Below are 20614 nucleotides of genomic sequence, written 5' to 3' on the forward strand. Positions count from 1 at the left end.
CAGTAAATTTTGGGATGTTAAGAGGTTAACATAGTTAGAGATTTTGCAATACAAGGGTTTAAATGGGCCCTGAATATTCTTCAGTGTTTTCTGGAAAACATTAGTAGCTTGCTTTTCTGTAATTGCTGCTTAACCAGTTGAAGACTGGCATGTTAAACCCTCTTCCTGCACAGGTCTTTTTTCAGTTTTCAGCGCTGTCACACTTTGAATGACAATTACGTATGCTATGCAACACTGTACCCACATTCATTTTATATAATTTTTCAAGACCGAGGTTACTTTTGGTGACATTTAAATACCGCTGGCTTTTTAAAAAATTTCTATAAAAAGAGGAAAAAATAAAATTTCCTTTGTTTTGACAGGTTTTCAAGGAGCATAAATTACACATCTAATTTCCTGACTACTTATCATATTTCTGAAGTCCCAAGACAGGAGAAACACCCACAAAATGATCACATTTTTAAAAGCACCCCCTCCCCCAAGCTGTTGTCAATACTTAGATACTTCTAACCAACAGGCATACTTAGACTTAATTACACCCCAAAACACATTCTGCTACTCCTCCCAAGTATGGGGATATCACATGTGTGAGACTTTCACAGCCTAGCCACATAGAGGAGGCCCAAAATCCAAGGAGTACCTTCAGGCATTCTAGGGGCAGAAATTATACATCTAATTTTCTGAATACTTATGACATTTTTGAGGCCCTGGAGCACCAGGACAGTGGAAACTCCCACAAAAGGACCACATTTTGGAAAGCAAACACCTCAAGGTATCTTTTAAGAGGCATGGTGCCATGATTAGGGGTCTGGCTCCATGACAATTGTTCTAGCAGTGGGAAGCGCACACAGAAACCAGCAGGATAGGTACACAGACAGGTCACCCTTGCGGATGATGCAGACTCACCAGATGTGCAGAGTCCAATTACTAGCCGGTGTTCACCAGAGCTTCTGATGATGGAGATGGATTTTGCTGTGTGTTAGCACCAGGTCGCGGTCCTCAGGATTGCCCCACCAGGAGGTGAGCAAGCCAGGATCCAGTAGTGGATTAGGCAGGTAAGGATCAAAACAGAAGCATAGTCAGTAAACAAGCCAATAGGTCAGTAACAAGTAGTTGTAGGTTGGGATCAGAAGTGTAGTCGAGGAACATGCCAAGGGTCGATAACGAGTGGTAGAAAGACCAACGAAACGGACTAGCACGGTACCAATGAGGAGTATATACATAATATTTTTCAATAATTTTATTTATACAAAAAATATAAAAAATACATAAAAACATTTAGATATTCTCTTGAGGTTCATAAATACATGTTTATCAAATATCTGTCTGTAAAAATGGTTGACGTGTTTCACATAACCGCTTCCTCAGAACCATCTATATATGACATCTACTCTGAGAACCCTAAATAGGAAGACATGGGAAAATTATCATTATAAGTTAGGAACATGCACAAAAATGTCCAAAAAAGGACCACATATATATAGCGGTTAATATTAATAAGTACAGTGGCCCATCTAGGGACATAAAACCATATAACTTACGTGTAAAGAACCCAAGATAGTTCAATCTATGGATGGATAACGATGTGTCCCAGGTTGGGAGGAGTGAGTGAAATCAAGGAAAACGCAGGAATCTAACCAGTATGATCCCTCTAAAGAAATAATATATAGTTGAATCAATATAAGTATAGGTCCAGCAACACATAGTCCTAGGATATCATTGTTAATTTAAAAAAATATATATTTATATATATATATATATGTATATATATATATATATACACTCACAAGAGTTTATATCATGCAACCATTGCCAGAACCAGTCAAAGATCTTGAGAGACAATACTTCGATAAAATTGCAAAGCGACACCTAAATAGTTGATGGAATAAATCCATTACAAAACAATGGAATCCAAAAACAGATAAGGAAGGATTTAAAACACCAATATATGAAAAATCTACCTGTATAGGACCAATCCAAGAGCCCATATACTCCACAGAGAAAATAGGGGAGGATTGATGGTCACTAAAGTACGGGAATTAGCTGCTCTAAGGTCCAAACGCTGCTTGCAGTACAATGTGCTTAGTAAGGTGGATAATAAGCTCCAACTCAGCCAAAAAATACATCACTAAAATAAAAAGAAAACAGTCTATGAAGACCCATCATAGTAAGGATGGAATATAATACTGCTCCAATAAAGACAGGTAGCCAGACATCACCATAAGGATATAAGCAACTAGACTTACCACGTATGCATCACGCTCCCAAAAAAACACACACCACTTACCAAACCAGGAACCTATACTGTTTAAATAGTAGAATTGGCACCAAAACCGACTCACAATCAACAGCCTGTCTAGCAACAGCTGGGGCGGCATAAATGAAGGAATACAATTAACTCTAAGAGTCCAGACAATGACTGGAGGACACCACAGCGCAGGCGCCTGCCAGCCGAAAACTAAACCGAAACCTCACGCATGCGCAGATGCTTCAGGACGGTTCCATATTAATGATACCGGCTGGTGCAGCGTAAACAAAGTGCTGCATAATGATGATGCTAAATCCAAGCCACTTAAAGCCAGACCCACATCCAAGCCTCCAGAGGGAAATATCATACACCCCAAAGGGGAAGAAACGACAGGGAAGGGAGAATCCCCCTGACGCCACCACCTCGACTCCACCACCATAGGTGGGTTAGAGGGAGTCAGTTGACTCCCTCTACCCCCAGTTGTTAGCCATGCCAGGTGGACTTCGACCTCCCATCATACTGAATAAGGTTCCTGCATATCCAACTCATCTCCAGATCCCGTCCATAAACGACAATCCTGGAGAACCAAAATACTTATTATTAATACTACACCTTTATGGCAATATCATATTCTTATTTGGCCAGCACATGTTCCCTTATATCTCCCATCTGTTCCTACAAAAAAGACAAAATTCTTCACAATGCATTATTACAATTTCGATTGATCTGATCATCAGTGGAAGAGCATAATAGAAGACAGACATTGCAACCCAGCGGGTACAGATGACAAACAGAGGATAATTAACCATCATACACTTACGTGACTGAATTTAAACCTCTAGAGATAAGTGGAATAAATAGTAGCGCTCAATTAAATAAAAAATGAAAAAATAAAAATAAAAATGAAAATGAAAAATAAAAATAAAAATGAAAGCAATGATCAATCTAAATGAGCAGTAAAAGTATATATGTGTGAATATTGACAATAATACCCTCATTGAAATTCAGTCACAATATGAATGTGATCTGACAAAAAAAGTTCTTGGCGAACACTGTGAGCAAACACATCCTATCACATAATGTTCAAAACAACACACCCTGTGGCAGATGTGAAAATGATAAATGAAATCTTAACATAAAATTCATATCATGTGAATATATTCTAACAAAAAAAGTTATTGGTGAACACTGTGAGCAAACACATCCTATCACATAATGTTCAAAACAACACACCCTGTGGCAGATGTGAAGATGATAAATGAAGTCTTAACATAATGTTCATATCATGTGAATATATTCTAACAAAAAAAGTTATTGGTGAACACTGTCAGCAAACATATCATATCACATAATAATCAAAACAACACACCCTGTGACAGATGTGAAAATAATGAATAAAGTGTTGACATAAAGTTCATAAATTATGAATATTCCGATGAATGGTCTGAAAAAATCTTTAAATGAAAACTCTTGGTTGTTCTTTGTGATCTTCCACTACACCTCAGTGTTTGTGCTTCCACTCCCACTTAAAGATTTGCACTCACCAGCTACAATAGCTTCCCACTCTCGTGTTTGGCATAACTTGCCCCCAACCCACACTTGGGGGTTAAAATATGATCTCCAGATCCGTGATCTCCAAATAGCGAGCGTAAATGCAACAAATCATTTTCCTCAAGAAGTGATTGCTCCACATGAAAATGAAAAAAATGCTCCAAATAGTGTGATAAAGTACAGCAAATTTATTAAAAATTCAAACCATCGCACACCATTGCACTCACATGTGTGAAAACCAAAGCAGGCCAAAAAAACACTCCAAAGGAAATCGTAACATAAACTCCATGCACTGGTAAAGCGATCTATAGTGGTCATGGCGGACTCGGGATAGTGTGTCAGCTGTGCAGTCTCACCCACTCCTAGTCTCAAGCCTCCACCATTCGATGGAGCGTGTCACATCACAACGTCTTGCGTCACGCTTCAGATGCTTGCCGTATAGCCACGCCCGACATGTGTCTTCGCAACCGACTTATTTATGGGATTGGCAGTACGGCATAATGCTTCTCCCTTTATTTCCTAGACTCCCCAAATGGGCGGAGATAAAGCAACTAGCTCCTGCTCACTTCCTATGTCCCCCATCTCCACAATACACCGCCTTTTACAGCCTATTATTGCAGTGATGTTTTAATAAAGTTCAAAATAGTGATGAGCAAGTACACAACTTGGCAAATAATATTATTATAGTTAATCATATGATCAACACATGTGAGTGAGTTTAATATCTCTAAAAAATACACCCATAAAACATGACCAATGATTTGAAATATAAAAAAATATAAAAATATAAAAATCAGCAAAAAAAATATATACCGTATATACTCGAGTATAAGTCGTTCCGAGTATAAGTCGAGGCCCTAATTTACCACAAAAAAATGGGAAAAACGTATTGACCCGAGTATAAGACGAGGGTGAGAAATGCACAGCTACTGTAAGTGGAAAAGAGGGTCAACAATGCCCATTTGCAGCCTCACTGTGCCCATTTGCATGCCTCAATGTGTCCATTTGCAGTCCCCCGAACTTCAAACTCGGTAGTTAAGTGTTCCTAGATGCCTCCTAGCTGCAGCCAAAATTTGGGGTCTCTGAACCCAAAGTGTCCCGAAATGACATTGCTGCAGATGGACACAGTTGACTGACTTTGGGGCCCCGTATCTCGGGGCCACTTAGTGCTAGGAACCCCAAATTTGGCGTGCAAACCCAGTGGAACTAGCACCATATCCAAAGCTGGGATTTCTAGCACCAAGTGTCCCTGAGATACAGGGCCCCAAAAAATTGGTTCAGAAAATGTCAAGCACTTTTCTGCAGCAGAGAATGACATTTTCTGAACCTATTTTGGGGCCCCGTATCTCGGGGCCACTTGGTGCTAAGAATCCCAGCTTTGGATATGTTATGGTACCAGGTCCACTGGGTTTGCACACCAAATTTGGGGTTCCTAGCACCAAGTGGCTCTGAGATACGGGGCCCCAAAGTCAGTTCAGAAAATATCAAGCACTTTTCTGCAACAGAGAATGACATTTTCCGAACCGATTTTGGGGCCCCATATAAATAATAATAATATTATTTACCAAGTTGTGTACTTGCTCATCACTATTTTGAACTTTATTAAAACATCACTGCAATAATAGGCTGCAAAAGATGGTGTATTGTGGAGATGGGGACACAGGAAGTGAGCAGGAGCTAGTTGCTTTGTCTCCGCCCACTTGGGGAGTCTAGGAAATAAAGGGAGAAGCATTATGCCGTACTGCCAATCCCATGAATAATAAAAAGCAGATGGTGCAGCGCTAAAAATAAAAAACAGCAATATAAAGTCTGTGAATCAATCAATCCGATCGATCATGAGTGATATGACATCATGCTGGCATCTCAGTGACTCCCAGCGATCTCTCCACCAATGTAAAGGATGACCTCTCACCTTAGGGCAGGGACCCTTTAATTATAGAGGGTCAAATGCGCTTTCCCTTACGGGTCACATATGGATGATTCACCATAGATCCAGATCGGTCAGATAGCAGGACAAGGACGAGCACTAGGCAGCATAAGACAATCTCCCAGCATATGGATTATATGGAATAGAAAGGGTACAAAATAGTGCTCCCCGTAGAATATACTTTTGTAGCGCTGGTAGATTTTTAATCTACCGCTGATAGGTAAATTTTGTGGGTTACTTATTAGGTGAAGTTAGATTTGCCTCTGTTCCAGCTTGGCTGAGTTGCGTGTAGTTCCACACAGTGCCGGTGGGTTGTCGTTGTCACCCTGGGCTGGTGTTGGAAAGGCAACGTGTTGAAGCGTATGTGTGCTCCTCTGTCCCGGAGGCAACTCGGTGGAGGTGGTCCTCCGAGCTGCTTTCCGGGAGAGGGTATTTATGGGCCAGACGCCATGTTTAGGGGTTCGTTTTCAGCCACCTGCTGGCCCTCCTGGCCGACAGGTATGCGTTAAGATTACCACCTCGTGGTCCTCCGTACCGGAGGCCCACGTCGCTGCGGCATGTGGGTGGGCTCAGAAGCCTGTCTGGGGCCTACCACAGCAGCAGAGGAATGGTATCCTGAGTGAAGAAGCTGGACAACCGAGGAGATCCCAGGGGAGGACCAGTCATGGAAGGATCATGCAGAGTGCTGGTCTGGAGAGGGGCCTGGTGACTCGGTTGGAGGATGTATCCTGAAGTAATCTTACTGCATAGTACTGCCGGGTTGGCTTAAAGGTTCAAGTACTGTGTCTGACATTCATCGCAAACCAATATATCCTGTGGCAGAGGATCGTATGGGTTTTATTTCAAACAAGTCTGTGGCAGAGACTTTTGTTCGTGCTGCGTACTGGTTGCTAGGCAAGTGAGAGAGGCCTATCCAGGCGGGCAAAGATTGAATTCCAAAAGGGGAGTGCATTCAACTACAAGTGCTCAATTCCAAAGAATGTTCTAAAAGAATACTAAGGAAAGGTATTTGAGCTTCCCTGCAACTTTCCTTCTGCCTCTTTCCTGCTACTTCCTTTATTACTTGTTCATTAAAGCATTGGAAAATATACTCAAGTGTTTGGTGTCTACATCGTCCAGAGGTAAACTCAACGGGACCCTAGACCCGGTGCCGGTGAAACAGAGGTATTGAGAGTGAAGGTAACAGCCCGCTTTAAACCAGCAGCTCCATCGAGAGTTAGTGCTACACTTTATTTAAATAAAATGACAAGTATTGCACTTACAAATAAGGCACTCATCCAGTGCAGGATTAAGTAGCATGTATAAGAAAAAAGATGCGAGATGGCCGCGGGTGACGTCACAACGCTTCCTCCTTTTCTAATCCCATGAATAAGTCGGTTGCGATGAAACATGTCAGGCGTGGCTATACAGCAAGCATCTGAAGCATGACGCAAGACGTTGTGACGAGACACGCTGCATCGAATGGTGGTGGCTTGAGACTAGGAGTGGGTGAGACTGCACAGCTGACACACTATACTGGGTCCGCCGTGACCACTATAGATCGCTTTACCAGTACATGGAGTTTATGTTACGATTTCCTTTGGAGTGTTTTTTTGGCCTGCTTTGGTTTTCACACATGTGAGTGCAATGGTGTGCGATGGTTTGAATTTCTAATAAATTTGCTGTACTTTATCACACTGTTTGGAGCATTTTTTCATTTTTATGTGGAGCAATCACTTCTTTAGGAAAAGGATTTGTTGCATTTACGCTCGCTATTTGGAGATCATGTTTGGAATCTGAAGATCACATTTTAACCCCCAATAAGTGTGGGTTGAGGCGAGTTTTGCCAAACACGAGAGTGGGAGGCTATTGTAGCTGGTGAGCGCAAATCTTTAAGTGGGAGTGGAAGCACAAACACTGAGGTGTGGTGGAAGATCACAAAGAAGAACCAAGAGTTTTCATTCATAGATTTTTTCAGACCATTCATCGGAATATTCATAATTTATGAACTTTGTGTCAACACTTTATTCATTATTTTCACATCTGTCACAGGGTGTGTTGTTTTGATTATTATGTGATATGATGTGTTTGCTGACAGTGTTCACTAATAACTTTGTTTGTTAGAATATATTCACATGATATGAACATTATGTTAAGACTTCATTTATCATCTTCACATCTGCCACAGGGTGTGTTGTTTTGAACATTATGTGATAGGATGTGTTTGCTCACAGTGTTCACCAATAACTTTTTTTGTCAGATCACATTCATATTGTGACTGATTTTCAATGAGGGTATTATTGTCAATATTCACACATATATACTTTTACTGCTCATTTAGATTGATCATTGCTTTCATTAGCACATTTTTATTTTTATCTTTCATTTTTATTTTTATTTTTTCATTTTTTATTTATTTGAGCGCTACTATTTATTCCCCTTATCTCTAGAGGTTTAAATTCAGTCACGTATTTGTTACATATTAAGTGGCACCTATAGTTTATTTAAATTATACTTTTTTCACTTACTCAGAAGCGCAGTGGAGGTATCACAGGGTGTAGGGCGTTAGCTTGTGAACCATCAGGTGTGCAACCATCATACACTATCAGAGAAATGGCCTATAACTTAACGAGTCATTAAGACTGGGTGCTTGAGTGGCATTTAAATTGAAAATCCACTTCGCTTCGCGTTGAAGCAGTTTTTGATCCATGCTGCCACCCCGTGGGTCTTCTCTGACCCTTTCAAGGGCTGTAAAACAGACCATGGATGTATCATTTTCATGGTTCAGCGCGGCATGCCGACCTATGGGCGTATAAAGTAAATTTTTCCTAATGTAGTATATGTGGTCGTATACTCGTCTCCAGAAATTCCTGAACGTTTTCCCGACGTACAACGAACCACATTTACAGAAGGCAATATAAACAATCCCCTTGGTCTGACAGTCTGCATAAAATTTAATATTATATGTTTTTCCATTTTCCATGAAAATCTGCAAGTCTTCAACACTCCCACCCCAGACCATAAAAATATCATTGATGTACCTGTGCCAGCATAAAATGTTGGCCAGATACATCAATAAGGAGCTGTTAGAAAACAGAGTATCCTCCCACCCCCCCAGGTACAGGTTGGCGTACGATGGGGCATAGCATGTCCCCATCACCACCCCCTGCACCTGGAGGTAGTGGGAGCCGTCAAAGGAGAAAACATTTTTAGTCAAGATATGTCGCAGAATCTGCATGATGAAGGCAATATAGGGTCCCGCCAGTGTGTCCCCTTCATTTAGAAAACTCACCACAACTGAAAGACCCAGGGAATGAGGTATACTGCAATAAAGTGCCTCTACATCAATAGAGACCAGGAGACTATTGGCCGCAATCTTTTTGTTGTATAGCATCCTTAACAGAGCCATTGTATCTTGTAGATAAGATGGCAATTTGGTGACATGAGGTCGTAAAAATGCATCCACCAGACGACTTCCTTTTTCACTTTTTGCTCCAATGGCCCGAAATTATCGGGCGCCCAGGTGGTTTTAAAGGGTTGTTGTGGGTTTTAGGTAGGGAGTAGAATGATGGAATTCTTGGATGGATGACTCATAGGGCTTCAAATACATCCTTATCTACAATCCCATCATTATAGGCTTTAGTGATGATTATGTTGTATCATTGTTGCAGGTCTGAATATTCTCCATGGAAATTAGAGAGTACCATTCAACATTAGACAGGATATCAAGGCACATTTTTCGATAGTTTTCAGTGTCCATTACCACAACATTACCGCCCTTGTCGGCCATCTTGATGGTAATATCTTTATTGTTTTGTAATTGGAGAATGCCCTGATGTTGTTGGAATGTAATATTGTTTTTCTTATTGGATTTAAGGTCCAATTTTTTTACATCTATCGTGACCTGTTGTAGGAATGTCCATATGTTGGGGTTCGTTTTGAGTGAAGGAAAGTTCGTAGATTTCTTACGAAACTTAGGAATCTCTTTGGGGGGAGCTACTTGAGAAGACACCTCCAAACTAGTTGGGGGACCCTCCTCCGCAGAACCACCCAAAGAGTCGTTTTCATCTAGTATGTCCATTAGGTCTTTAAGGGCCATGAAATCCCTGACTGTGAACCCCTTCCATTGCTCACATTCCAAAATCTCTTGATTCTTCTTCTTCTTCCTTTCATTATCAAACATATATTTATATGTGAGACGTCAAATCTTTAACTATCAATAGATGCAGTTGGATATAAGCTCAGGCTCAGGCTGAGTACCTCCAACTCAACCCGAGATAGAGCCTTACTGGATAGGTTTATCACCTGCAGTTGGTTCTCTATTTGATTTTGTACACATATTTGTCCAGATTGTGGGAGATTGTTTGTCGGTTGGGGGGGTCCTGGTTCGGGGGAAACAAATGAAAATCCTTACACTTCCCACTTTTAGGGATAGTGCCTATGTTTTGGGGAGTTTGGGGATGTGTAAAGATAGGCACTGATGGGGACATCGCAGTCCTATTCCCTCCAGTCAGTACATCAAATCCTGACACTCCCCTTTGGGGCTTCTCATACAAAGATGGATCCCTTAGGGTGCCCTCTGTGGGCAAGTCAAAATCATAGTTTCCATCATCTATATGCTCTTTACTCTTCTTATCTCTACCACCTTCATTAGAATCCCCCTCCCCCCCCGGTTGTTTGTCTTTTTCTGGCTTGAGAGAGACGTGAAGAATGTGAGATGGTAGATGAATCAGAGTCTGTTCCATCCCTTGCCTCTCCATCACTAACATTTTTGTTTTTGTTTTAAATTCTATATTTGTTCCCACTTTGATTGTTTCTCCCCTTCCTTCCTCCCTGTTGCGGCCATTTGTATGCGTACTTGCCGTTAAAAGCCATTTTGTCATGAATAAATTTGATGTGTTTCTTATAGATTAAATCCTTATTATATTTTTCAAGATGTTCCTTTATTAGTTCATCCTTCTCCAAAAATTTTGGGTGGGCGCATAGGGACACATTTTGTTTTTGAAATTCAATACTCTCAGGGTCAAGATCTTTAATGTCTTTATTATGATGTTCAATTAGGGAAGTCATCATTTTGGCCGTACACTCCTGCAGGTTGGCTTTCCATTGTGCTTTGAACTCAATCGTAGTTTCCCACAGGTTAGGGAATACCTGAATCCTTAGACCTTGTGGGTTTAAACCCTCCTTAATGTATCTCTCCAAAAATTTGACTTGCCAAAATAAATTTGACTTACGTTCCAAGGCCTGCTTCAACTTAGTTATCAATACCTCGATCTCTAATTCAATGCCATGATCATCCCCACACTCCTTGTGAATCTTAGACATTAGTCCTTCCCACTCTGGTCCCGTGTAGTCTGTCATCTCAGCCTGTACCCAAAGATAAATGCTGCAACCGAAACTGGAATACAATGTTTAACCACCTCAATACCGGGCCTATTCTGGCACTTCTCTCCTACATGTAAAAATCATCATTTTGTTTGCTAGAAAATTACTCAGATCCCCCAAACATTATATATTTTTTTTAAGCAGACACCCTAGGGAATAAAATGGCACTCATTGCAACTTTTTATCTCGCACCGTATTTGCGCAATAATTTTTTGAACGCCTTCATGAATTAAAAATTAACAAAACAGTGAAGTTAGCCCAATTTTTTTGTATAATGTGAAAGATGATTTTACGCTGAGTAAATAGATACCTAACATGTCACGCTTTAAAATTGCGCACAATCATGGAATGGCTCCAGACATCATAACGTAAAAATCTCCATAGGCGATGCTTTAACAATTTTTTACAGGTTACCAGTTTAGCGTTACAGAGGAGGTCTAGTGCTAGAATTGTTGCACACACTCTAACGCATGCGGCGATACCTTACACGTGTGGTTTGAGCTGCGTTTACATATGTGGGCGGGACTTATGTGTGCGTTCGCTTCTGAGCGCGAGCTACCGGGGACAAGGGCGTTTTAAAAAATTTTTTTATTTTACTTAATTTTTTTCATTTTTACACTTTTTTTATCACTTTTATTCCTATTGCAAGGAATGTAAACATCCCTTGTAATAGGAATCTATGTGACAGGTCCTCTTTATGGAGAGATGCGGGGTCAATAAGACCCCACATCTCTCCTTCAGGCTGGAAAGCATGAGATCGGGAAAAATTTCTTTACTGATCTCATGCTGACAGCCGCGATCGCGGCTTCGTTTATTTCCGGGTACCCGGGCGTGACGTCATAACCATCTGGTCACCAGTCATCTCTATCGTCCTCATCCGGCGCTGGCCGATTCCGGGCTCCCGATGGCACGGGAGAGCCCGGAGAACCACCGGATGGCAGCGGGAGGGGGGGACGTCCCTCCCGTCGCCTATAAGAACGATCAAGCGGTGGAACTGCCGCTATGATAATTCTTATCGTGCACAGAATCGCCGGCTGAAAAGAATGATATCTGAATGATGTCTGTAGCTACAGTCATCATTCAGATATCACCCCACAAACACAAGGAAGTTTATATACAGTGGCCAGTTTTGAAGTGGTTAAATACAAAAAAATTGTCATTACACAATGTAATAACACTAAATGAATTGTCCTCTTTCAACTCAGAACCAGCAGGCTCTGGTGAACAACCCTTAGCCAAAGAAGTGGGCGTTTACTGCCCAATTAGATATATAAAGGTATAGAAAGGCTATGGGACCTCATCCTATATAGAATTTACAAAACAAAACCAACAAAACGGACTATCACGGTACCAATGAGGAGTATATACATAATATTTTTCAATAATTTTATTTATATAAAAAATATAAAAAATACATAAAAACATTTAGATATTCTCTTGAGGTTCATAAATACATGTTTATCAAATATCTGTCCGTAAAAATTGTTGACGCGTTTCACATAACCGCTTCCTCAGAACCATTTATATATGACATCTACTCTGAGAACCCTAAATAGGAAGACATGGGAAAATTATCATTATAAGTTAGGAACATGCGCAAAAATGTCCAAAAAAGGACCACATATATATAGTGGTTAATATTAATAAGTACAGTGACCCATATAGGCCCATCTAGGGACATAAAACCATATAACTTACGTGTAAAGAACCCAAGATAGTTCAATCTATGGATGGATAACGATGTGTCCCAGGTTGGGAGGAGTGAGTGAAATCAAGGAAAACGCAGGAATCTAACCAGTATGATCCCTCTAAAGAAATAATATATAGTTGAATCAATATAACTATAGGTCCAGCAACACATAGTCCTAGGATATCATTGTTAATAAATAAATATATATATATATATATATATATATATATATATATATATATATATATATATATATATATATACACTCACAAGAGTTTATATCCTGCAACCATAGCCAGAACCAGTCAAAGATCCCCACTCTTGAGAGACAATACTTCCTCAAAATTGCAAAGCGACACCTAAATAGTTGATGGAAAAAATCCATTACAAAACAATGGAATCCAAAAACAGATAAGGAAGGATTTAAAACACCAATATATGAAAAATCTACCTGTATAGGACCAATCCAAGAGCCCATATACTCTACAGAGAAAATGGGGGGGATTGATGGTCACTAAAGTACGGGAATTAGCCGCTCTAAGGTCCAAACGCTGCTTGTAGTACAATGTGCTTAGTAAGGTGGATAATAAGCTCCAACTCAGCCAAAAAATACATCACTAAAATAAAAAGAAAACAGTCTATGAAGACCCATCATAGTAAGGATGGAATATAATACTGCTCCAATAAAGACAGGTAGCCAGACATCACCATAAGGATATACACAACTAGACTTACCACGTATGCATCACGCTCCCAAAAAAAACACACACCACTTACCAAACCAGGAACCTATACTGTTTAAATAGAATTGGCGCCAAAACCGCCTCACAATCAACAGCCTGCCTAGCAACAGCTGGGGCGGCATAAATGAAGGAATAAAACAGTGGTGCAGTGGGTAGCACTTTCGCCTAGCAGTAAGAAGGGTCGCTGGTTCGAATCCCAACCACGACACTACCTGCCTGGAGTTTGCATGTTCTCCCTGTGCCTGCGTGGGTTTCCTCCGGGTACTCCGGTTTCCTCCCACACTCCAAAGACATGCTGGTAGGTTAATTGGATCCTGTCTAAATTGTCCCTAGTATGTATGAATGTGAGTTAGGGACCTTAGATTGTAAGCTCCTTGAGGGTAGGGACTGATGTGAATGTACAATGTATATGTAAAGCGCTGCGTAAATTGACGGCGCTATATAAGTACCTGAAATAAATAAAATAAATAATAAATAAACTCTCAGTCCATACAATGACTAGTGGACACCACAGCGCAGGCACCCGCCAGCCGAAAACGAAACTGAAACCGCGCAGATGCGTCAGGATGGTCTCATATTAATGATATCGGCCGGTCACACTTAAAGCCAGACCCACATCCAAGCCACCAGAGGGAAATATCATACACTCCAAAGGGCAAGAAAGGACAGGGAAGAGAGAATCCTCCTGACACCACCACCTCGACTCCACCACCATAGGTGGGCTAGAGGGAGTCAATTGACTCATTCTACCCCCAGTTGTTAGCCATGCCAGGTGGAATTCGACCTCCCATCATACTGAATAAGGTTCCTGCGTATCCAACTCATCTCCAGATCCCATCCATAAACGACAATCCTGGACAACCAAAATACTTATTATTAATACTACACCTTTATGGCAATATCATATTCTTATTTGGCCAGCACATGTTCCCTTATATCTCCCATCTGTGCCTACAAAAAGACAAAATTCTGTACAATGCATTATTACAATTTCGGTTGATCTGATCATCAGTGGAAGAGCATAATAGAAGACAGACATTGCAACCCAGCGGGTACAGATGACAAACAGAGGATATTTAACCATCATACACTATCAGAGAAATGGCCTATAACTTAACGAGTCATTAAGACCGGGTACTCCAGTGGCATTTAAATTGAAAATCCACTTCGCTTCACGTTGAAGCAGTTTCTGATCCATACTGCCACCCCGTGGGTCTTCTCTGACCCTTTCAAAGGCTGTAAAACAGACCATGGATGTATAATTTTTATGGTTCAGTGCGACATGCCGACCTATGGGCGTATAAAGTAAATTTTTCCTAATGTAGTATATGTGGTCGTATACTCGTCTCCAGAAATTCCTGAACGTTTTCCCAACGTAAAACGAACCACATTTACAGAAGGCAATATAAACAATCCCCTTGGTCTGATAGTCCGCATAAAATTTCATAGTATATGTTTTTCCATTTGGCAAAGTGTGTGATGAGCCCTCAAGCATCCAATCGCAATACTCACAGTTATTACATCTGAACATTCCTATTCCTTCTTCTAATGTATCTCCAGGTTTCTGAAAATGGCTATGAACAAGCCTGTCTTTCAAGGATTGACACTTCCTATATGTGATTTGTGGGAAATCCTTGATGTATTTGTTGATGATACGATCCCCTGTTAAAAGATGCCAATGTCTACCGATTGCCTGTCGTACTATTTCATGATTACTAGAATACATTGTTGTTATTCTTACAGTATCCTTTTGTTGCTCCTTATGTTCTTTATTGGCAAATAGTAATGTCTGTCTATCCTTATCTAGAGCTTTTTTAAAGGCCTTTTTGAGTATCGTTTTATTATAGCCTCTCTTCATCAATCTCAATCTTAACAAGTTCGATTCAGATCTAAAAGACTCCTCTGTCGAACAGTTTCTCTTTAAGCGCAAATATTGCGAGTAAGGAATACTTCTAAACAGCGGCTGGGGGTGAGAGCTGGCTGCATGGAGCAGTGTATTTCCAGCAGTTGCTTTCCTAAACAACAAGGTGTCTATAGTTCCATCTCCCTGTTTAACAATGGTTAAATCCAAAAACGCTAAGGATTTGGGATCACATTCCATTGTAAATTTAAGATTGAAACTATTATATGCCAGTTTGCTCATGAAAATCTGCAAGTCTTCAACATTCCCACCCCAGACCATAAAAATATCATCAATGTACCTGTGCCAGCATAAAATGTTAGCCAGATACATCAATAAGGAGCTGTAAGAAAACAGAGTACGCTCCCACCCCCCCAGGTACAGGTTGGCGTACGATGGGGAACATAAGGAGCAACAAAAAAATACTGTAAGAATAATAACAACGTATTCTAGTAATCATGAACCTTATTTAGTATGATGGGAGGTCGAATTCCACCTGCCATGGCTAACATCTGGGGGTACAGTGAGTCAATTGACTCCCTCTAGCCCACCTATGGTGGTGGAGTCGAGGTGGTGGCGTCAGGGGGATTCTCCCTTCCCTGTCGTTTCTTCCCCTTTGGGGTGTATGATATTCCCTCTGGAGGCTTGGATGTGGGTCTGGCTTTAAGTGGCTTGGATTTAGTATCATCATAATGCAGCGCTTTGTTTACTCTGCGCATGTGACCGGCCGGTATCATTAATATGGAACCATTCTGACACATTTGCGCATGTTTCGTTTCGGTTTCAGCTGGCGGCTGGCGGGCGCCTGCGCTGTGGTGTCCACCAGTCATTGTATTGTATTCCTTCATTTATGCCGCCCCAGCTGTTGCTAGGCAGGCTGTTGATTGTGAGGCGGCTTTGGTGCCAATTCTACTATTTAAACAGTATAGGTTCCTGGTTTGGTAAGTGGTGTGTGTTTTTTTTGGGAGCGTGATGTATACATGCTAAGTCAAGTTGCTTATATCCTTATTGCTACCTGTCTTTACTGGAGCAGTATTATATTCAATCCTTACTATGATGGGACTTCATAGACTTAGTGATGTATTTTTTGGCTGAGTTGGAGCTTATTATCCACCTTACTAAGCACATTGTACTGCAAGCAGCGTCTGTGTGGACCTTAGAGCAGCTAAATCCCGTACTTTAGTGACCATCAATCCCCCCCTATTTTCTCTGTGGAGTATATGGGCTCTTGGATTGGTCCTATACAGGTAGATTTTTCATATATTGGTGTTTTAAATCCTTCCTTATCTGTTTTTGGATTCCATTGTTTTCTAATGGATTTTTTCCATCAACTATTTAGGTGTCGCTTTGCAATTTTAACGAAGTATTGTCTCTCAAGATCTTTGACTGGTTCTGGCTATGGTTGCATGATATAAACTCTTGTGAGTGTATATATATTTATATATACATATATATATATATAAATATATATTTTTTTAAATTAACAATGATATCCTAGGACTATGTGTTGCTGGACCTATTCTTATATTGATTCAACTATATATTATTTCTTTAGAGGGATCATACTGGTTAGATTCCTGCGTTTTCCTTGATTTCACTCACTCCTCCCAACCTGGGACACATCGTTATCCATCCATAGATTGAACTATCTTGGGTTCTTTACACGTAAGTTATATGGTTTTATGTCCCTAGATGGGCCTATATGGGTCACTGTACTTATTAATATTAACCACTAAATATATGTGGTCCTTTTTTGGACATTTTTACGCATGTTCCTAACTTATAATGATAATTTTCCCATGTCTTCCTATTTAGGGTTCTCAGAATAGATGTCATATGTAAATGGTTCTGAGGGAGTTATGTGAAACGCGTCAACCATTTTTACGGACAGATATTTGATAAACATGTATTTATGAACCTCAAGAGAATATATAAATGTTTTTATGTATTTTTAATTTTTTTTGTATAAATACAATTATTGAAAAATATTATGTATATACTACTTATTGATACAGTGATAGTCCGTTTTGTTGGTCTTGTTTTGTAAATTCTATATAGGATGAAGTACCCCCATAGGCTTTCTATACCTTTATATAACGAGTGGTAGCAAAATATGGATGGCAGCAGGCTGAGAGAGCACAATAATCTGGCAAACAGGAAGTGCAGAGACATGGCTTAAATCAGAAAGTTAGGGCCAGGTTTGTGAGGGAATTTCTAGTGGAATTCTCTTGTTAATCTAGTATTGTAAAAAATTACAATATCTGGTTCAATGGGAAGGATATGGGCCAGTAGAACATTCTCTTCAGGCTCCCAAGAATTTCCTACTGGCCCATATCCTTCCCATTGAACCAGAAATTGTAATTTTTTTTCTAAAGACCCTGGAATCAAGAATTTTCTCCACCACAAATTCTTCACCCTGTACCTCGACAAGTGGAGGTGGAAGAATTCTTCCAGAAAAAAAGGTTCCATGAAATGGTTTGAATAGCAATATGTAAAAAACTGGGTGAATTTTCATACTGTAAGGAAGTTTTAAGCGAAAGCCGACTGGGTTGATTTGAACAAAAATCTGGAAAGGTCCACAAACTTTTGTCCCAACTTTGCAGATGGAATATGAACCTTCAAATTTTTGGTTAATAACCAAACTTTGTCACCCACATGAAAAGTAGGAAGTGATCTGTGATGTCTATCAGCAGCCCTCTTGTAATATTCCTGAGCCTCCCTCAATGTCTGCATCAATTATTCCGGAATCTCCTGCAGTGTAGTTAATCTGTTGGTAACAGCAGGAATTGGAGTTGAGATAGGGAGATCAGAAATAAAAACTGGATGATATCCGTCATTTAAGAAAGGGATTTTAGAAGTGGAGCCATGTTTAGAATTGTTATAAGCAAACTATGCCGTAGGAATATATCCTGAAGATAACTAACAAAACATCGAAGGTATACTGCTCTAAAGTTTGATTGGTCCTCTCGGTCTTACCATTAGACTGAGGATGAAAAGCAGAAGACAAATTAATTGCTACTCCTAAAGCTGAGCAAAGTTTTTCCCAAAATTTAAAGTAAACTGTACTCCTCTGTTTGACGCTACATCTTCAGAAATTCCATGTAGTCTAAAGACTCCATTTTAGTGGGACTGGGACATTGCGGAGGACAGATCGGACACTTTTGATGCTTTTTTTGGACCATTGACATTTATACAGCGATCAGTGCTATAAAAATGCACTGATTACTGTATAAATGTCACAGGCAGGGAAGGGGTTAACACTAGGGGGCGATCAAGGGGTTAAATGTGTTCCCTGGGAGGTGTTTCTAACTGTGTGGGGAGGGGACTGACTGGAGGAGACAGATCGCAGTTCCTAACTACTAGGAACAGCAGATTTGTCTCTCCTCCCCTGTCAGAACGGGGATCTGTCTGTTTACATTGACAAATCCCCATTCTGGCTATCGTTCCCGCGATTGCAGGTGGCCAGCGGACATTGCAGTTCCGGCCACACGCATCGGGTCCCCCGCCGTGTAGCGGGCACGTGCCTGCTATCGCTCTTAAAAAGCTTCGCTGAGAAGGAATAGCTCCCACGGCAGAGTCAGAAGCATCCACTTCCACTAAAAAAGGTAGTTCAGGATCGGGATGTACCAATACTGATGCGGAAGTGAAAAGAGTTTTTAACTTTCCAAAAGCAGCCTGTGACTCAGGTGACCACAGGAAGGGCACCCCTTTCCTTGTTAACTGTGTAATTGGACCTATCACCTTAGAGAAGTTCCTTATGGGTTTTCTGTAGAAGTTGGCAAACCCGACAAATCGTTGAATTTCCTTAACTCCTTGCCGACCAGCACACGATGATACACGTAGGTACAATGGTACGGCTGGGCAAATGGGCGTACCTGTACGTCCCCTTTAAGAGGCGGCTTAGTGGGCACGCGCCCGCCTGCCTCGTATTCCGTGAGTGTGCCCACGGACACGATGTCCGCCGGGAGCCTGCGATTGTAACACGGAGCGGCAGAACGAGGAGATGCCCGTGTAAACAAGGCATTTCCCTGTTCTGCCTAGCAACATGACAGGGATCTACTGCTCCCTGTCATTGGGAGCAGTGATCTCCGTCATCTTGTAGTGAGCCCATCCCCCTACAGTTAGAATCACTCCCTAGGACACACTTAACCCCTTGATCGCCCTAGTGTTTAACCTCTTCCCTGCCAGTGTAATTTACACAGTAATCAGTGCATTTTTATAGCACTGATCGCTGTATAAATGTCACTGGTACCAAATTAGTGTCAAAAGTGTCCGACGCAATGTTGTAGTCATGATAAAAATCACAGATCACCGCCATTACTAATAAAAAAAATAAAATAAAAATGCCATAAATCTATCCTCTATTTTGTAGATGCTATAACTTTTGCACAAACCAATCAATATATGCTTATTGCGATTTTTTTATTTTTTTTTATTTTACCAAAAATATGTAGAAGAATACATATTGGCCCAAACTGAGAAAGAATTTTTTAAATATATTTTTTGGGATATTTATTATAGCAAAAAGTAAAAAAATATTGCATTTTTTCGAAATTGTCGTTTTTTTTAGTTTATAGCGCAATAAATAAAAAACGCAGAGGTGATCAAATACCACCAAAAGAAAGCTCTATTTGTGGAAAAAAAAGGACGTAAATTTTGTTTGGGTGCAACATCGCACAATTGTCAGTTAAAGCAACGCAGTGCCGTATCGCAAAAAAAGTGCTCTGGTCAGGAAGGGGTAAATTCTTCCGGGGCTGAAGTGGTTAATGTTTCCAGGGGCAGGCCAATCTACCACTGCTTTAATCTTCTCGGGATCCATGCTCACTCTGTCTGGAGAAATAATATACCCCAAAAACTGAATCTGGGTTTGTTCAGATTCACATTTCTCCAATTTGATGTAAAGTCAATTCTGCCTTAATCCTTCAAAGACAGTGCAAACATGCTTACGATGGTCCTCCAGGTTATCAGAAAAAAAAAATGAGAATATCATCTAGATAACCAATAAAACTGGTCCAACAGATGTCGAAAAACATTGTTGATGAAGTGTTGAAAAGTTGCAGGGGCATTGCAAAAACCAAAAGGCATAACCAAGGACTCAAAGGGGTTTATTTATTAAAGGCAAATCCACTTTGCACTGCAAGTGCACTTGTAAGTGCAGTCGCTGTAGATCTGAGGGGGAACATGCAAGGAA

At 40.6% G+C, this 20614-nt stretch overlaps 1 protein-coding gene and 1 long non-coding RNA gene across 2 annotated transcripts in view; one reads left to right on the forward strand and one right to left on the reverse strand.

The window, feature by feature from the left end:
* The window catches only part of RAMP2 (receptor activity modifying protein 2), a 943711-nt gene that overhangs the window by 164373 nt on the left and 758724 nt on the right, over positions 1–20614 (forward strand). The gene's annotated exons all lie outside the window — the stretch shown is intronic.
* LOC141113990 (uncharacterized) lies at positions 1226–2436 on the reverse strand. Its single transcript, XR_012236843.1, has 2 exons — positions 1542–2436; positions 1226–1401 (listed from the first exon to the last, which is right to left on the reverse strand). It is a non-coding gene; the product is annotated as an uncharacterized lncRNA (long non-coding RNA).

The sequence above is a fragment of the Aquarana catesbeiana genome, linkage group LG12, assembly GCF_042186555.1.
Source record: "Aquarana catesbeiana isolate 2022-GZ linkage group LG12, ASM4218655v1, whole genome shotgun sequence".
NCBI lineage: Eukaryota > Metazoa > Chordata > Amphibia > Anura > Ranidae > Aquarana > Aquarana catesbeiana.